Genomic DNA, 16,461 nt, shown 5'->3' with positions numbered 1-16,461 from the left:
ACCCGCAGTAGTTGGACCGGCTGTAGTTGCACCAGCAGTAGTTGGACCGGCTGTAGTTACACCAGCAGTAGTTGGACCGGCTGTAGTTGCAGCAGCAGTAGTTGGACCGGCTGTAGTTGCACCAGCAGTAGTTGGACCGGCTGTAGTTGGACCCACTGTAGTTGCAGCAGCAGTAGTTGGACCGGCTGTAGTTACACCAGCAGTAGTTGGACCGGCTGTAGTTGCAGCAGCAGTAGTTGGACCAGCTGTTGTTGCACCAGCAGTAGTTGGACTGGCTGTAGTTGCACCAGCAGTAGTTGGACCGGCTGTAGTTGCACCAGCAGTAGTTAGACCGGCTGTAGTTGGACCCAGTGTATTTGCAGCAGCAGTAGTTGGACCGGCTGTAGTTACACCAGCAGTAGTTGGACCGGCTGTAGTTGCAGCAGCAGTAGTTGGACCGGGTGTAGTTGCACCAGCAGTAGTTGGACCGGCTGTAGTTGGACCCACTATAGTTGCAGCAGCAGTAGTTGGACCGGCTGTAGTTGGACCAACTGTAGTTGCAGCAGCAGTAGTTGGACCAGCTGTAGTTACACCAGCAGTAGTTGCACCAACAGTAGTTGGACCGACGGTAGTTGCAGCAGCAGTAGTTGGACCCACTGTAGTTGCAGCAGCAGTAGTTGGACCGGCTGTAGTTGGACCCACTGTAGTTGCAGCAGCAGTAGTTGGACCAGCTGTAGTTACACCAGCAGTAGTTGCACCAGCAGTAGTTGGACCGACGGTAGTTGCAGCAGCAGTAGTTGGACCCACTGTAGTTGCAGCAGCAGTAGTTGGACCGGCTTTAGTTACACCAGCTGTAGTTGGACCGGCTGTAGTTGGACCGGCTGTCGTTGCACCAGCAGTAGTTGGACCGGCTGTAGTTGGACCAACTGTAGTTGCAGCAGCAGTAGTTACACCAGCACTAGTTGGACCGGCTGTTGTTGCACCAGCAGTAGTTGGACCGGCTGTAGTTGGACCGGCTGTCGTTGCACCAGCAGTAGTTGGACCGGCTGTAGTTGGACCAACTGTAGTTGCAGCAGCAGTAGTTACACCAGCACTAGTTGGACCGGCTGTTGTTGCACCAGCAGTAGTTACACCAGCTGTAGTTGGACCGGCTGTAGTTGGACCGGCTGTCGTTGCACCAGCAGTAGTTGGACCGGCTGTAGTTGGACCAACTGTAGTTGCAGCAGCAGTAGTTACACCAGCACTAGTTGGACGGGCTGTTGTTGCACCAGCAGTAGTTGGACCGGCTGTAGTTGGACCAACTGTAGTTGCAGCTGCAGTAGTTGGACCGGCTGTAGTTACAGCAGCAGTAGATTGACCGGCTGTAGTTGGACCAGCAGTAGTTGGAACGGCTTTAGTTGCACCAGCAGTAGTTGGACCGGCTGTAGTTGCACCAGCAGTAGTTGGACCGGCTGTAGTTGGACCGGCTGTAGTTGGACCAACTGTAGTTGCAGCAGCAGTAGTTGGATCGGCTGTAGTTGCACCGGCAGTAGTTGGACCGGCTGTATTTGCACCAGCAGTAGTTGGACCGGCTGTAGTTCCAGCAGCAGTAGTTGGACCGGCTGTTGTTGCACCAGCAGTAGTTGGACCGGCTATAGTTGGACCCACTGTAGTTGCAGCAACAGTAGTTGGACCGGCTTTAGTTACACCAGCAGTAGTTGGACCGGCTGTAGTTGCAGCAGCAGTAGTTGGACTGGCTGTTGTTAAACCAGCAGTAGTTGGACCGGCTGTAGTTGGACCCACTGTAGTTGCAGCAGTGGTGGCAACGGTTGCACTAACAGTGCCGGATATGACGTTTAGTGAGGTGGAACCACTGCTAATTGCAGTATTCATTGCTGTTTCTACTGTGCTTGTAGAAGGAACTGAGTCTTTTGGGAACACCAGACTCATTTGAGTAACAACTGATCCTGACCTGTAATGTGTGAGAAAGAGAATGTGACTGTTAAATTGCAAATCATTGCTAACTCATAATGGAACGTAAGCAATTGATCAAAACTCTGTCTTACGTGAAACTGTCGACTATAGAGCGTTTGAAAGTTGTAGTGCCACTGCTGCTGCTGCTGTAAATCGTGTTTACCTGAAAGAGAAGAATGTCAATTGGTTAAGCTCAATTGCTGATGGAAATATTGTCCCAACAAGAACATGCTAACCTGCACTGCAATGCTGTGAAGTTTAGTAAAGTTTACCCCCCCCCCCACCCCTTTCTCTTTCATTTATTGTGTTGAACTGATTTTCTTTTTCTTTGAACCCAAAAGAACTTTCAAACTCAAACCGAAGAAATATCCATCCACTGAAAAATGGCCTTAATTCCATGATTTACTTGAAGGACCACAATGGAAACAAGCCATCAGGGCTTTTTGTGTTATGCTTTTAGCATTATTGTACCTGTACCTTTTGCAAACTGCTAATAAATCAATCTATCAATCCAATCCAATCAATCAATCAATCAATTAATTAACATCTGACTTAAATTAGATACAGTAAATACATAGTAAAAGCTCCATTCCTGCCTGAATTGCACATTGATAATAAGTTACAATTTAGAATGTTCTTGCTTGAGTACAACAAGCACATCATTTGTCTTACTTGTGAGACCACTGTGGCAGCCAAAGTCTTAAACGCTGTGGTAGATGAGTCGGAGAGATCAGAGCTGAAGGTTTGGTCGAGACTAAACTTAAGAGTTACGGTGTCTTCATCAGCAGTAGGAGCATCTGTCGAGACAGTGGTGGCAGCAACCGTAGCAGTTGCAACTGTGGTGGGAGCGACAGTAACATTTGCAACTGTTGTTGCACCAGCAGTAGTTGGACCGGCTGTAGTTGCACCAGCAGTAGTTGGACCGGCTGTAGTTGGACCCACTGTAGTTGCAGCAGCAGTAGTTGGACGGGCTGTAGTTGGACCCAATGTAGTTGCAGCAGCAATAGTTGAACCGGCTGTAGTTACACCAGCAGTAGTTGGACCGGCTGTAGTTGGACCGGCTGTAGTTGCAGCAGCAGAAGTTGGACCAGCTGTTGTTGGACCCACTGTAGTTGCAGCAGCAGTAGTTGGACCGGCTGTAGTTGCAGCAGCAGTAGTTGGACCAGCTGTTGTTGCACCCGCAGTAGTTGGACCGGCTGTAGTTGCACCAGCAGTAGTTGGACCAGCTGTTGTTGCACCCGCAGTAGTTGGACCGGCTGTAGTTGCACCAGCAGTAGTTGGACCGGCTGTAGTTACACCAGCAGTAGTTGGACCCACTGTAGTTGCAGCAGCAGTAGTTGGACCGGCTGTAGTTGCAGCAGCAGTAGTTGGACCAGCTGTTGTTGCACCCGCAGTAGTTGGACCGGCTGTAGTTGCACCAGCAGTAGTTGGACCAGCTGTTGTTGCACCCGCAGTAGTTGGACCGGCTGTAGTTGCACCAGCAGTAGTTGGACCGGCTGTAGTTACACCAGCAGTAGTTGGACCGGCTGTAGTTGCAGCAGCAGTAGTAGTTGGACCGGCTGTAGTTGCACCAGCAGTAGTTGGACCGGCTGTAGTTGGACCCACTGTAGTTGCAGCAGCAGTAGTTGGACCGGCTGTAGTTACACCAGCAGTAATTGGACCGGCTGTAGTTGCAGCAGCAGTAGTTGGACCAGCTGTTGTTGCACCAGCAGTAGTTGGACCGGCTGTAGTTGCACCAGCAGTATTTGGACCGGCTGTAGTTGCACCAGCAGTAGTTAGACCGGCTGTAGTTGGACCCAGTGTATTTAAAGCAGCAGTAGTTGGACCGGCTGTAGTTACACCAGCAGTAGTTGGACCGGCTGTAGTTGCAGCAGCAGTAGTTGGACCGGGTGTAGTTGCACCAGCAGTAGTTGGACCGGCTGTAGTTGGACCCACTGTAGTTGCAGCAGCAGTAGTTGGACCGGCTGTAGTTGGACCAACTGTAGTTGCAGCAGCAGTAGTTGTACCGGCTGTAGTTACACCAGCAGTAGTTGCACCGGCTGTTGTTGCACCAGCAGTAGTTGGACCGGCTGTAGTTGGACCCACTGTAGTTGCAGCAGCAGTAGTTGGACCGGCTGTAGTTACACCAGCAGTAGTTGGACCGGCTGTAGTTGCAGCAGCAGTAGTTGGACCAGCTGTTGTTGCACCAGCAGTAGTTGGACCGGCTGTAGTTGCACCAGCAGTAGTTGGACCGGCTGTAGTTGCACCAGCAGTAGTTGGACCGGCTGTAGTTGGACCGGCTGTAGTTGCAGCAGCAGAAGTTGGACCAGCTGTTGTTGGACCCACTGTAGTTGCAGCAGCAGTAGTTGGACCGGCTGTAGTTGCAGCAGCAGTAGTTGGACCAGCTGTTGTTGCACCCGCAGTAGTTGGACCGGCTGTAGTTGCACCAGCAGTAGTTGGACCAGCTGTTGTTGCACCCGCAGTAGTTGGACCGGCTGTAGTTGCACCAGCAGTAGTTGGACCGGCTGTAGTTACACCAGCAGTAGTTGGACCGGCTGTAGTTGCAGCAGCAGTAGTTGGACCGGCTGTAGTTGCACCAGCAGTAGTTGGACCGGCTGTAGTTGGACCCACTGTAGTTGCAGCAGCAGTAGTTGGACCGGCTGTAGTTACACCAGCAGTAGTTGGACCGGCTGTAGTTGCAGCAGCAGTAGTTGGACCAGCTGTTGTTGCACCAGCAGTAGTTGGACCGGCTGTAGTTGCACCAGCAGTAGTTGGACCGGCTGTAGTTGCACCAGCAGTAGTTAGACCGGCTGTAGTTGGACCCAGTGTATTTGCAGCAGCAGTAGTTGGACCGGCTGTAGTTACACCAGCAGTAGTTGGACCGGCTGTAGTTGCAGCAGCAGTAGTTGGACCGGGTGTAGTTGCACCAGCAGTAGTTGGACCGGCTGTAGTTGGACCCACTATAGTTGCAGCAGCAGTAGTTGGACCGGCTGTAGTTGGACCAACTGTAGTTGCAGCAGCAGTAGTTGTACCGGCTGTAGTTACACCAGCAGTAGTTGCACCGGCTGTTGTTGCACCAGCAGTAGTTGGACCGGCTGTAGTTGGACCCACTGTAGTTGCAGCAGCAGTAGTTGGACCGGCTGTAGTTACACCAGCAGTAGTTGCACCAGCAGTAGTTGGACCGACGGTAGTTGCAGCAGCAGTAGTTGGACCCACTGTAGTTGCAGCAGCAGTAGTTGGACCGGCTTTAGTTACACCAGCTGTAGTTGGACCGGCTGTAGTTGGACCGGCTGTCGTTGCACCAGCAGTAGTTGGACCGGCTGTAGTTGGACCAACTGTAGTTGCAGCAGCAGTAGTTACACCAGCACTAGTTGGACCGGCTGTTGTTGCACCAGCAGTAGTTGGACCGGCTGTAGTTGGACCGGCTGTCGTTGAACCAGCAGTAGTTGGACCGGCTGTAGTTGGACCAACTGTAGTTGCAGCAGCAGTAGTTACACCAGCACTAGTTGGACCGGCTGTTGTTGCACCAGCAGTAGTTACACCAGCTGTAGTTGGACCGGCTGTAGTTGGACCGGCTGTCGTTGCACCAGCAGTAGTTGGACCGGCTGTAGTTGGACCAACTGTAGTTGCAGCAGCAGTAGTTACACCAGCACTAGTTGGACCGGCTGTTGTTGCACCAGCAGTAGTTGGACCGGCTGTAGTTGGACCGGCTGTCGTTGAACCAGCAGTAGTTGGACCGGCTGTAGTTGGACCAACTGTAGTTGCAGCAGCAGTAGTTGCACCAGCACTAGTTGGACCGGCTGTTGTTGCACCAGCAGTAGTTGGACCGGCTGTAGTTGGACCAACTGTAGTTGCAGCTGCAGTAGTTGGACCGGCTGTAGTTACAGCAGCAGTAGATTGACCGGCTGTAGTTGGACCAGCAGTAGTTGGACCGGCTTTAGTTGCACCAGCAGTAGTTGGACCGGCTGTAGTTGCACCAGCTGTAGTTGGACCGGCTGTAGTTGGACCAACTGTAGTTGCAGCAGCAGTAGTTGGATCGGCTGTAGTTGCACCGGGAGTAGTTGGACCGGCTGTATTTGCACCAGCAGTAGTTGGACCGGCTGTAGTTCCAGCAGCAGTAGTTGGACCGGCTGTTGTTGCACCAGCAGTAGTTGGACCGGCTATAGTTGGACCCACTGTAGTTGCAGCAACAGTAGTTGGACCGGCTTTAGTTACACCAGCAGTAGTTGGACCGGCTGTAGTTGCAGCAGCAGTAGTTGGACTGGCTGTTGTTGCACCAGCAGTAGTTGGACCGGCTGTAGTTGGACCCACTGTAGTTGCAGCAGTGGTGGCAACGGTTGCACTAACAGTGCCGGATATGACTTTTAGGGAGGTGGAACCACTGCTAATTGCAGTATTCATTGCTGTTTCTACTGTGCTTGTAGAAGGAACTGAGTCTTTTGGGAACACCAGACTCATTTGAGTAACAACTGATCCTGACCTGTAATGTGTGAGAAAGAGAATGTGACTGTTAAATTGCAAATCATTGCTAACTCATAATGGAACGTAAGCAATTGATCAAAACTCTGTCTTACGTGAAACTGTCGACTATAGAGCGTTTGAAAGTTGTAGTGCCACTGCTGCTGCTGCTGTAAATCGTGTTTACCTGAAAGAGAAGAATGTCAATTGGTTAAGCTCAATTGCTGATGGAAATATTGTCCCAACAAGAACATGCTAACCTGCACTGCAATGCTGTGAAGTTTAGTAAAGTTTACCCCCCCCCCACCCCTTTCTCTTTCATTTATTGTGTTGAACTGATTTTCTTTTTCTTTGAACCCAAAATAACTTTCAAACTCAAACCGAAGAAATATCCATCCACTGAAAAATGGCCTTAATTCCATGATTTACTTGAAGGACCACAATGGAAACAAGCCATCAGGGCTTTTTGTGTTATGCTTTTAGCATTATTGTACCTGTACCTTTTGCAAACTGCTAATAAATCAATCTATCAATCCAATCAATCAATCAATCAATCAATTAATTAACATCTGACTTAAATTAGATACAGTAAATACATAGTAAAAGCTCCATTCCTGCCTGAATTGCATATTGATAATAAGTTACAATTTAGAATGTTCTTGCTTGAGTACAACGAGCACATCATTTGTCTTACTTGTGAGACCACTGTGGCAGCCAAAGTCTTAAACGCTGTGGTAGATGAGTCGGAGAGATCAGAGCTGAAGGTTTGGTCGAGACTAAACTTAAGAGTTACGGTGGCTTCATCAGCAGTAGGAGCATCTGTCGAGACAGTGGTGGCAGCAACCGTAGCAGTTGCAACTGTGGTGGGAGCGACCGTAACATTTGCAACTGTTGTTGCACCAGCAGTAGTTGGACCGGCTGTAGTTGGACCCACTGTAGTTGCAGCAGCAGTAGTTGGACGGGCTGTAGTTGGACCCACTGTAGTTGCAGCAGCAATAGTTGAACCGGCTGTAGTTACACCAGCAGTAGTTGGACCGGCTGTAGTTGGACCGGCTGTAGTTGCAGCAGCAGAAGTTGGACCAGCTGTTGTTGGACCCACTGTAGTTGCAGCAGCAGTAGTTGGACCGGCTGTAGTTGCAGCAGCAGTAGTTGGACCAGCTGTTGTTGCACCCGCAGTAGTTGGACCGGCTGTAGTTGCACCAGCAGTAGTTGGACCAGCTGTTGTTGCACCCGCAGTAGTTGGACCGGCTGTAGTTGCACCAGCAGTAGTTGGACCGGCTGTAGTTACACCAGCAGTAGTTGGACCGGCTGTAGTTGCAGCAGCAGTAGTTGGACCGGCTGTAGTTGCACCAGCAGTAGTTGGACCGGCTGTAGTTGGACCCACTGTAGTTGCAGCAGCAGTAGTTGGACCGGCTGTAGTTACACCAGCAGTAGTTGGACCGGCTGTAGTTGCAGCAGCAGTAGTTGGACCAGCTGTTGTTGCACCAGCAGTAGTTGGACCGGCTGTAGTTGCACCAGCAGTAGTTGGACCGGCTGTAGTTGCACCAGCAGTAGTTAGACCGGCTGTAGTTGGACCCAGTGTATTTGCAGCAGCACACACACATAAACACATAATATAGCTAATAGCTATATTGCAGGCTTTCACACACAGAAATAGAAAGATCAAGTTGAAAAAAGGTGGTGTCGTCCTTTAAGAACGATTTCATTCCAATTTCATAAATTGACATTAAGCCACCTATTTCGAGCCATTTAAACATCAAATTATTATATTGTGCATCCACTCTAATTGTTGCTTCTCAAAATGTCTCCTTTAAAAAATATACAGTACACTGTTGTACTAACCATTCCTTCTCTCTCTGATGTGAGGTAGCGAGTCTTCAACATAGTGCACCTGAGATTAGAATAAAGACTTGATTAACTTGAGCAAATCTATAAATGATCCATTCATTGTATGACTGGTTCTGGGTTTAGCTTTGTTTTGAAAACAGAAAACAAGGATGTAATATGATCAAATTAACATCCAATAGGCTACACAGTAAAATCCCCTGCGTTGATTTATCTAAATGGACCCATTTGATTACATTTATACACTCTGTGCTGCTACTGGCTTCAGATTTGTTTAATATCTGTGTTATTTGCATACATTTATTGTATCCTGTATTATGTTTTCTATTGAGTCTGTAAGGATAACGCCCTCTTGTGGCTGTTTTTGGTAATTTGGTTTAAATTTGTAACCCAGTCCAATGCTTCGGATCATCATTGAAGTAGTAACAGGTGTGACAGTGCAATCACAGTAGTAAGTAGCAGGTGTAATACTTGCCACAGCCACAATTAACTGAGTCCCACTGCTTCAGCCACACGGTTTTGTTTTACACACTGTTTTTCTGTTCTACTAAGAGCCTTGGAAACTATTGTCTTTTTACGGATATAAATTTGACATTCTTCAAGTAAAGTACAAGAAAAGTTACGCCGTACAAGAAAAGTTACGCCTTGTCCTCTTTTTTGGAGATGTGGATTTCTCGTTCGCTATCTGTCTAGTACCGTACAGATCAATGGTATAAGGGCAGAATAGTAAAAAGACAATAGTTTCCAAGGCTGTGGAAAGTATTACCTGCTACTTACTACTGTGATTGCACTGTCACACCTGTTTCTACTTCAATGATGATCAGAAGCATTGGACTGGGTTACAAATTTAAACCAAATTACCAAAAACGGCCACAAGAGGGAGTTATCCTTACAGACTCATTGTAAGTAAATAGAAAACATAATACAGGATACAATAATGTATGCAAATAACACAGATATTAAAAAAAATCTGAAGCCAGTGGCAGCACACACTCTCAGAGCTACAATGATTTGGTAACATTTGTACAGTCTCAGAGTTTAAAATGGTTCGTAACCCTGAGGATATGTGTGTTCAGATAACTTATGCTGTGTAGGGGCACAATTATGAACAACAATAATGGATCTTGTCCCTCCCACATTTGCTGTTGTACATCCCTGTGTACCGTAAACACAACAGGCCTACCTGTGGAACCGGGCTTGAAATCTCAAGAACTTCCTGTGTTTCCAAAATATAGCACGTCACCAGAAGGCCAATGACAGTGCAGATATTCGTTGATATTGCCATTCCTGTCAAGAAGATCCTGAGAGAAAGAAACAAGGGGAAAGTCAAACATACACAATTAAAGGGATATTTCTCTTTCAAAACAAATTTGTGTCATTTTATCTTCTACTCAGGCTTTTGGGAACACCCCGGACAGTTTTTAAGTTGCTTGATTCAGTATTTAGATTTTTGATATTTATTATATCATTTTATCAGACACGCCCCCTTCCTATACAAACCCATTATAACTCCATTTTAACCATGGTAGATTAATCTAAAACACCTGTCCTTGGTTCTGGTCACTGATATTGTCCTTCTAATACGTGAGGAGTCCGTGTTTTTTCATTTATTTTTTATATTTTTTGTTGGAAAATGAAAAAAATGAAATACAATAAAAAAATATAGCTGCAAGCAGCGATAAGCGGGGCCAGGGAATAGAGAGAGAGAGAGAGAGAGAGAGAGAGAGAGAGAGAGAGAGAGAGAGAGAGAGAGAGAGAGAGAGAGAGAGAGAGAGAGAGAGAGAGAGAGAGAACGGAATAGATTGAAGAGAAAGAGAGAGAGAGAGAGAGACATGGAAACGGAATAGATTGAAGAGAGAGAGAGAGAGAGAGAGAGAGCGAGAGAGCCATGGAAACGGAATAGATTGAAGAGAGATAGAGAGAGAGACATGGAAACGGAATAGATTGAAGAGAGAGAGAGAGAGAGAGAGAGAGCGAGAGAGCCATGGAAACGGAATAGATTGAAGAGAGATAGAGAGAGAGACATGGAAACGGAATAGATTGAAGAGAGAGAGACACGGAAACATAATAGATTGAAGAGAGAGAAGCAGAATGGATTGATTGGACATCTCAACCTATTGCCATTAACAGGAATCGAACCATCAACCTTCGAATTGACAGGCTGCAACACTACCTATAGTGCTATTGCTTTGTCCAGGCTGAGGTTGTCTGTTGAAGATAAAAGTGAACCAGTGAAAGCAGCCGATCTACAAGCTCAGAAAGAACGTTGCTATCTGAAAGGTTTTGAGATTGTAGATCGGCTATTTTCAGAATGAAGTATGTCATACATACTTCATACCCTCTCAAATAAGCATTTCAGGTTATCTTTATCAATTGCATTATGTATTAATTGACACAATTACTGGTAGTGTCTGTTGATATTTATAAGTTTTTCCGTCCATTATGAACCAAGCCTCTGTGTCCCGAACTACTCTAGATCACTGGTTCACAAACCATTTACCAATAAAGGCATTTTTGTGTCTCCTCGGAACGAAAACTAGTGAAAGTAGCCGATCTACAAGCTCACAAAACGTTGCTATCTGAAAAGTTGTGAGATTGTAGATCGGCTATTTTCACAATGAAGTTTGTCATACATTGCAAAAACATACTCTCTCCAAGAAGCATTTCATGTTACCTTTAACAGTTGCACATGCATTAATTGAGAGAGAGAGACATGGAAACATAATAGATTGAAGAGAGAGAGAGATGGAAGCAGAATGGATTGATTGGACGTGTCAACCTATTGCCATTAACAGGAATCGAACCTTCAACCTTTGGATTGACAGGCTGCAAAATTGCGAACAATCTAAGGGCGGAGAGAGAGACATGGAAACGGAATAGATTGAAGAGAGAGAGACATGGAAACAATAGATTGAAGAGAGAGAAGGATGGAAGCAGAATGGATTGATTGGACGTGTCAACCTATTGCCATTAACAGGAATCTAACCCTCAACCTTCGGATTGACGGGCTGCAACATTACCTATAGTGCTATAGCTTTGTCCAGGCTGAGGTTGTCTGTTGAAGATAAAAGTGAACCAGTGAAAGCAGCCGATCTACAAACTCAGAAACACCTTGCTATCTGAAAAGTTTTGAGATTGTAGATCGGCTATTTTCAGAATGAAGTATGTCATACATTGCAAAAACATACCCTCTCAAATAAGTATTTCAGGTTATGTTTAACAATTGCACATGTATTAATTGACACAATCATGTTGTGTGCAATGCAACTTTGATGAAGTCCGCATCAAGTGAGGCTTGAACTGGCAACCTTCAGGTTGTGAGGCACACGTTTAAGGGAGAAGCCATTGGACCAACAGACAAGAACTTGTGAAAAAGGAGATCACACAGATGATACAGTTTCACGCAAATAGCTGAAAAATCCTGGGTTTAAGTGTTTTTCAAACTGCTCAAAATTGCGGACAATCTAAGGGCGGAGCTTACTGGTCAACGTGATACATGTGTTCCTCATGAGTCAAGGCACATGTGTAAGCAGGTTTAATGGCTGTCGGCCAAACGAGGCATGACTTTTGCCTGTTTAAAGTTTGCACTTTCAAAAAATCGCTATAGCGCCCCCCTTTGACCAATTGGAGTAAGATTGGTTTCAGTAATATTTGGAATGACCCTCAACATTAACGCAAAGTTTCAAGGAAATGTGAGTCTGCATGTATGTGTTAGGGGCAGATGAATAATTGTCATAAAACTGCAATATTCATTGGCTCATTAAAGCTTCATTTTTTCACTTATGGAAAAATCTTGCTGCTTGTTTGTCGGCATAGGTCCAAAGTTCATGTGTAAAACGTTTCGTGCAGATTACTCAAAAATCCCAGGAGGAGATAGGTTTTAACTGTTTTTCATATAATTCAAAATGGTGGGAGATCTAAAGGTCAGAGGTCAAAAGTCAGAGGGTTAAAGTTGTTCATCATGAGTAGACGCATGTGTGTATTGAAGTTTTATGGCTGTAGGTCAAACAGGGCATGAGTTGTACCTGTTCAAAGTTGGCATTTTCAATTGAGTGCTATAGCGCCACCTTTTGACGAAAGATTGTGAGATTTATTTCTTGATAGTTTTTCATGACCATCTACCATATGGCCGAGTTTCGTAAAAAGCGACAGCACGGTTCACCCAGAACTGCGAAAAGTGGCAGAAGAAACAGAATAAAGGGAATAATAAAACAGGTCCAGAGCTGAGCTCTGGCTCCGTAATAAAATGAGGATGAGTCACCAGAACCGGGTGTTTTTGGAGTTTTAAGTTATAATGGGTTTGTATAGGAAGGGGGCGTGTCTGATAACATTAATATCAAATATCTAAATACTGAATCAAGCAACTTAAAAACTGTCTGGGGACCCAACATTTTTTTGAAAGTGAAATAACCCTTTAACCACATAACCCATTCAAACCGGGAAAGCATCTGCGTAATTTTTTATTTTAACCACTTTAACCATTACTTTATAATTTGGCTATTTAAAAATAGCAGAAACAAGCTCATAGCGCGTCACTTTGTGCCTCGCTATGAGCTTGTACATCTGCTATTTTTGAAAAATAAAATAGAACCTTATACTTTGTTCTCCCTGGGGTGTTCCCCTCCTTTTTTTCCTCTACACACCAAATCTCTTTGCCGAAAATAGACGATCTACAAGCTCACAACGTGCCGCAACCTGACGAGTTGTGAGACTGTATCACTGTATACATGTGTTGCAGAATGTTCAGCTATCTTCACCTAATGCTCACCTATTATGACATGCCCAGAAATAGGGATGCCTACAGGTACTGTAGGTTCATGTGGTTAAAGAAAAGAAAAGCATCCAAAAGGCTGCTTCCCCCCATGAACACTCTGTGGCAGAGGCGTATGCTCATTGGGGCTAACGAGGCCATGGCCCGGTCTGTAAAACCCTGCTCCCCCAGGGGGGAAAAAATTAAAAAAATCAACATAACAACATTATCAGCCCCTCACCCTTTAAGTCGCCTTTGTTTTCAAATGGGGCTCATTTGCATTCGGCCGAATTGTTAATAGGTGGCCATTAGAAAACCAGTTTCACCGTCAAACCGGTTCTCCATTGCGCAGAGACGAGCACCTCTCCATTCAGAAATGTAATAGAAGAAGAACCGTCGTCCTGAAACACCCTGCCCCGCGTCTAAACCGGCGGCCTCGGTCCGTGAAAAAAAAAGGGGCAGTGTGTTTTGGGATGAGCGTTCCGTTTTCCATCCGGAATGGCTCGGTAATTCTCGATAGACTTATCAGCCGTTGTTGTGCCGGTGTTTTACCTCTAAGCCACCCAAAGCCTATTCACACCTCCGGCTATATCGTACATAAACATACACATAGGACTTTTTTGGTTTCAGGTGCAGTAGCACATCACCAAGGCTGAGCTTTTAGCCGTGCCAGGACCTACAGTACACCCAAAGGAGTCGGGTGAAGGCCCAGAGGATAATCTGAGTCCCCGGTCGCCTGCGCAATGGACTGTTTTGGTTGCCATCTGGCAAATGGTAGCAGGCTCAGGTACAGTTTCTATCCCCAGACTCCTGACCTCAAAACAATGATGTGGAGTACCGTAACTCCCATACCTGTATATCATCACACTTATAGTCCATGAGCCAGACAAGATTTCATTATCGAAAGAGTGGGCAAAACCATACCTATATTAAATTGTTCATAGGGTCAATACGAGTAAATAAATATATGATAACCTTTCCGCAGGAGCAGCTTTTTCATGGTTATCACACATTTTGTTATTTTCCCCATACGTACATGACAGGTGAAAAAATGACAACATTTAAAAAAGAGTTATCATAATGAAACTTCCTGAGTTGATTACTTACATGAAGACAATGATTTATCGTATTACAAGTTTTCTGAAATTGTACATTTAAATATGCAAATTAGGCATTACGAAAATATGCCCGAATTTGTATAACTTTCCAGAATCAACATTGGAACATTGGACAAAGCCAGAGTGAACATTCTTATTTCATTTTGTTAAGATGTTGGAGTCAAAGGTTTTTAACGAGGGAATATTCAATATCTGGCTCAATTTTGGGGCTCTGGCTCATGGACTAAATGCCTAATTTGCATATTTAAATATACAATTTGGAGCTGGTTTCTGAACGACAGCAACAAATATAGTATGTTATAGACCATACAGGTCTACTAAATCTACTTTGAATCTTACCGATTTTTATCCACACTGTTGAGTACAGGAATTGAGCTGCCTGAAAACACAGCTGCAATGTAAGTGCAAACAAAAACATTGAAACCCTAATTTCTTTCATACAGTATATCACTCTTTTTGGCTAGAAGTGTCCTGATTAAATTGTTGCAGTTGATTTGATCCAGAGAAACTCTTATTGAACATTGACATTTGCAAACCGCTTTAACCACTTTAAACCTGGGGTCCCAATTGTATTCATGTCATTATAGGTTAAAGTAAATGAATACATTGAAAATGTCATTTTCCAATAATGTATTTTCGAAAATAGCCAATATGACACATTGTGAGCTTATAGATAGGCATTTTTCTTTTTGGTTAAACTTTTTTAATTGCTTTTCAATGTTTGGACAAACACAAACGTACAAGTAGATCGGCTATTTTCAAAATAAATTAGAAAAGTTTGAGGGTAAGTGGTTAAGTGGAATTCTGAGCACTTTCCTCACAATGTTGATGCTATATCATATATATGTTGGTTGACATATATATGGTTTGGGTAGTTTCTGTGTGGTTGAGAAACCTGGTAAAAAAATTAAAGCTAGGAAGCTTAGATAATGAACGAATGAATAATAGATGAATGATAATTGGTTAAATGTAATAATACACAATACATAATAGAGCATATTTTGTTAAGTAAAATAAAAAGCCCTGTTTTAATGGGCAGCTGTTAAACAATCCTTTCATTTCATTTCATTGTACTTACCCTTGATGGCTTCTCCTGTTCCTGCAGTGTTCACTGTCAGTGGTCAAGTTAAAATGTAGCTGCACTCCATTTAGGCAACCAAAATTTGAAAACAAATACTATAGTGAGGATGTCTAATGAGAAATAAAGGAAAGAGAAATGTGAGAAAAGAGTAAATGTGTTTGTTAATGAGAACTAGTTTTTTATTTATTTATCAAAAACATGTAGCCTAAACATATTACCTAAAGTAAACAACAACACAAAAAACAACACAAATACATTACAGTGTCAGTTGGCTGTCCAAAGGTAATTTACTTTAACCCTTTAAGACCTGAGGCGATTCTTAAAACAAATCTAAATCCTAACAGTTTTTTGAAAAAAATTAAAAACATTTTTTTTCAAGATTTTTCAAAAATAGCAGATCTACAAGTTCATAGCGCGGCACTCGGTGCCGCGCTATGAGCTTGTATATCTGCTATTTTTGAATAGCCAAAGACATCTAAAGTCACACAGATGCGTTCCAGGTAGGCAGTGAGGCAATGAATTATTTCACATAACAGAAAAACATACTATAGAAAGTTGAGCGCTAATCAACAATACTGATGAACCAGGTCACCAGTCCTGTTGACATAATGATGGAAGAATCACTGCACCTGTATACAGCACTGTTTCCTTGCATTATTTACACAGTGAGATCAAATACCTCAAATCACAGTCCTTAGCCTACTTCCTCATACATATTGGCTTCTAAAGCTAGTTTGTGGTTAACAGAAAGTCACTCACTGTCACTGTGCCTGCATGTTCTACATTAGTGATGATTGTCTCTTCACTTAAATGACACACAAATGTAGCTTTCTTACCATGGAGGAGTTCGTCCCTCTCCAGCTAATAATCCTCCCTTTGAAATTGACAGAGCTCTATATAGCTTATATAAAACCCTAAATTGAGTATAGTCCACAGAGCTTATACCGGCAGTCCCACTCGCACTGTGATGTGTTGCACAGTGAGCACACAGGGGTCATCAACATGCCGGCTTTTCCACTTTCTTTTTGTGTCTACTTCACTACCTTCACTTAAAATAGTGATTCACTGATTGTTTGAACTTTTCAAGAGCAAAACCACTCTTTGGTACCTGGTTTAACAAGGTTTGAATACCTGTCTGGCAGAGTCTTTATAGTGCAGGGGTTGACACTAACGGCCTGCCCGCCTGCCCGGGGCAGGTAAATAAAATGGTAGGGCAGGTGAAGTTTGCTATCTGGTTACCCCACGGGCAGGTGCACATTTTGTCTCTCCAGCTCTTTATTAAACAGAAAATGCCTTTT

General features: G+C 44.6%; 3 long non-coding RNA genes across 3 annotated transcripts; all 3 read right to left on the bottom strand.

Annotated features, from left to right (window-relative positions):
• Window positions 1-1,790: 1,790 nt before the first annotated feature.
• LOC308103455 lies at window positions 1,791-2,790 on the bottom strand. The gene is made up of 3 exons (XR_013934743.1): window positions 2,605-2,790; window positions 2,025-2,095; window positions 1,791-1,930 (listed from the first exon to the last, which is right to left on the bottom strand). It is a non-coding gene; the product is annotated as an uncharacterized lncRNA (long non-coding RNA).
• Window positions 2,791-6,251: 3,461 nt separating this feature from the next.
• On the bottom strand, window positions 6,252-7,151 carry LOC308103348. The gene is made up of 3 exons (XR_013934729.1): window positions 7,064-7,151; window positions 6,486-6,556; window positions 6,252-6,391 (listed from the first exon to the last, which is right to left on the bottom strand). It is a non-coding gene; the product is annotated as an uncharacterized lncRNA (long non-coding RNA).
• A 1,060-nt stretch (window positions 7,152-8,211) lies between these two features.
• Window positions 8,212-16,013, bottom strand: LOC308103347. The gene is made up of 5 exons (XR_013934728.1): window positions 15,923-16,013; window positions 15,161-15,273; window positions 14,422-14,461; window positions 9,398-9,515; window positions 8,212-8,260 (listed from the first exon to the last, which is right to left on the bottom strand). It is a non-coding gene; the product is annotated as an uncharacterized lncRNA (long non-coding RNA).
• Between the last annotated feature and the right edge of the window lie 448 nt (window positions 16,014-16,461).

The sequence above is a fragment of the Gymnoscopelus braueri genome, assembly GCF_963280865.1.
Source record: "Gymnoscopelus braueri genome assembly, chromosome: 16".
NCBI classification, from domain to species: domain Eukaryota; kingdom Metazoa; phylum Chordata; class Actinopteri; order Myctophiformes; family Myctophidae; genus Gymnoscopelus; species Gymnoscopelus braueri.
Note: the sequence above shows the minus strand (reverse complement) of the source record. Positions and strands in the feature narration are given on the sequence as shown.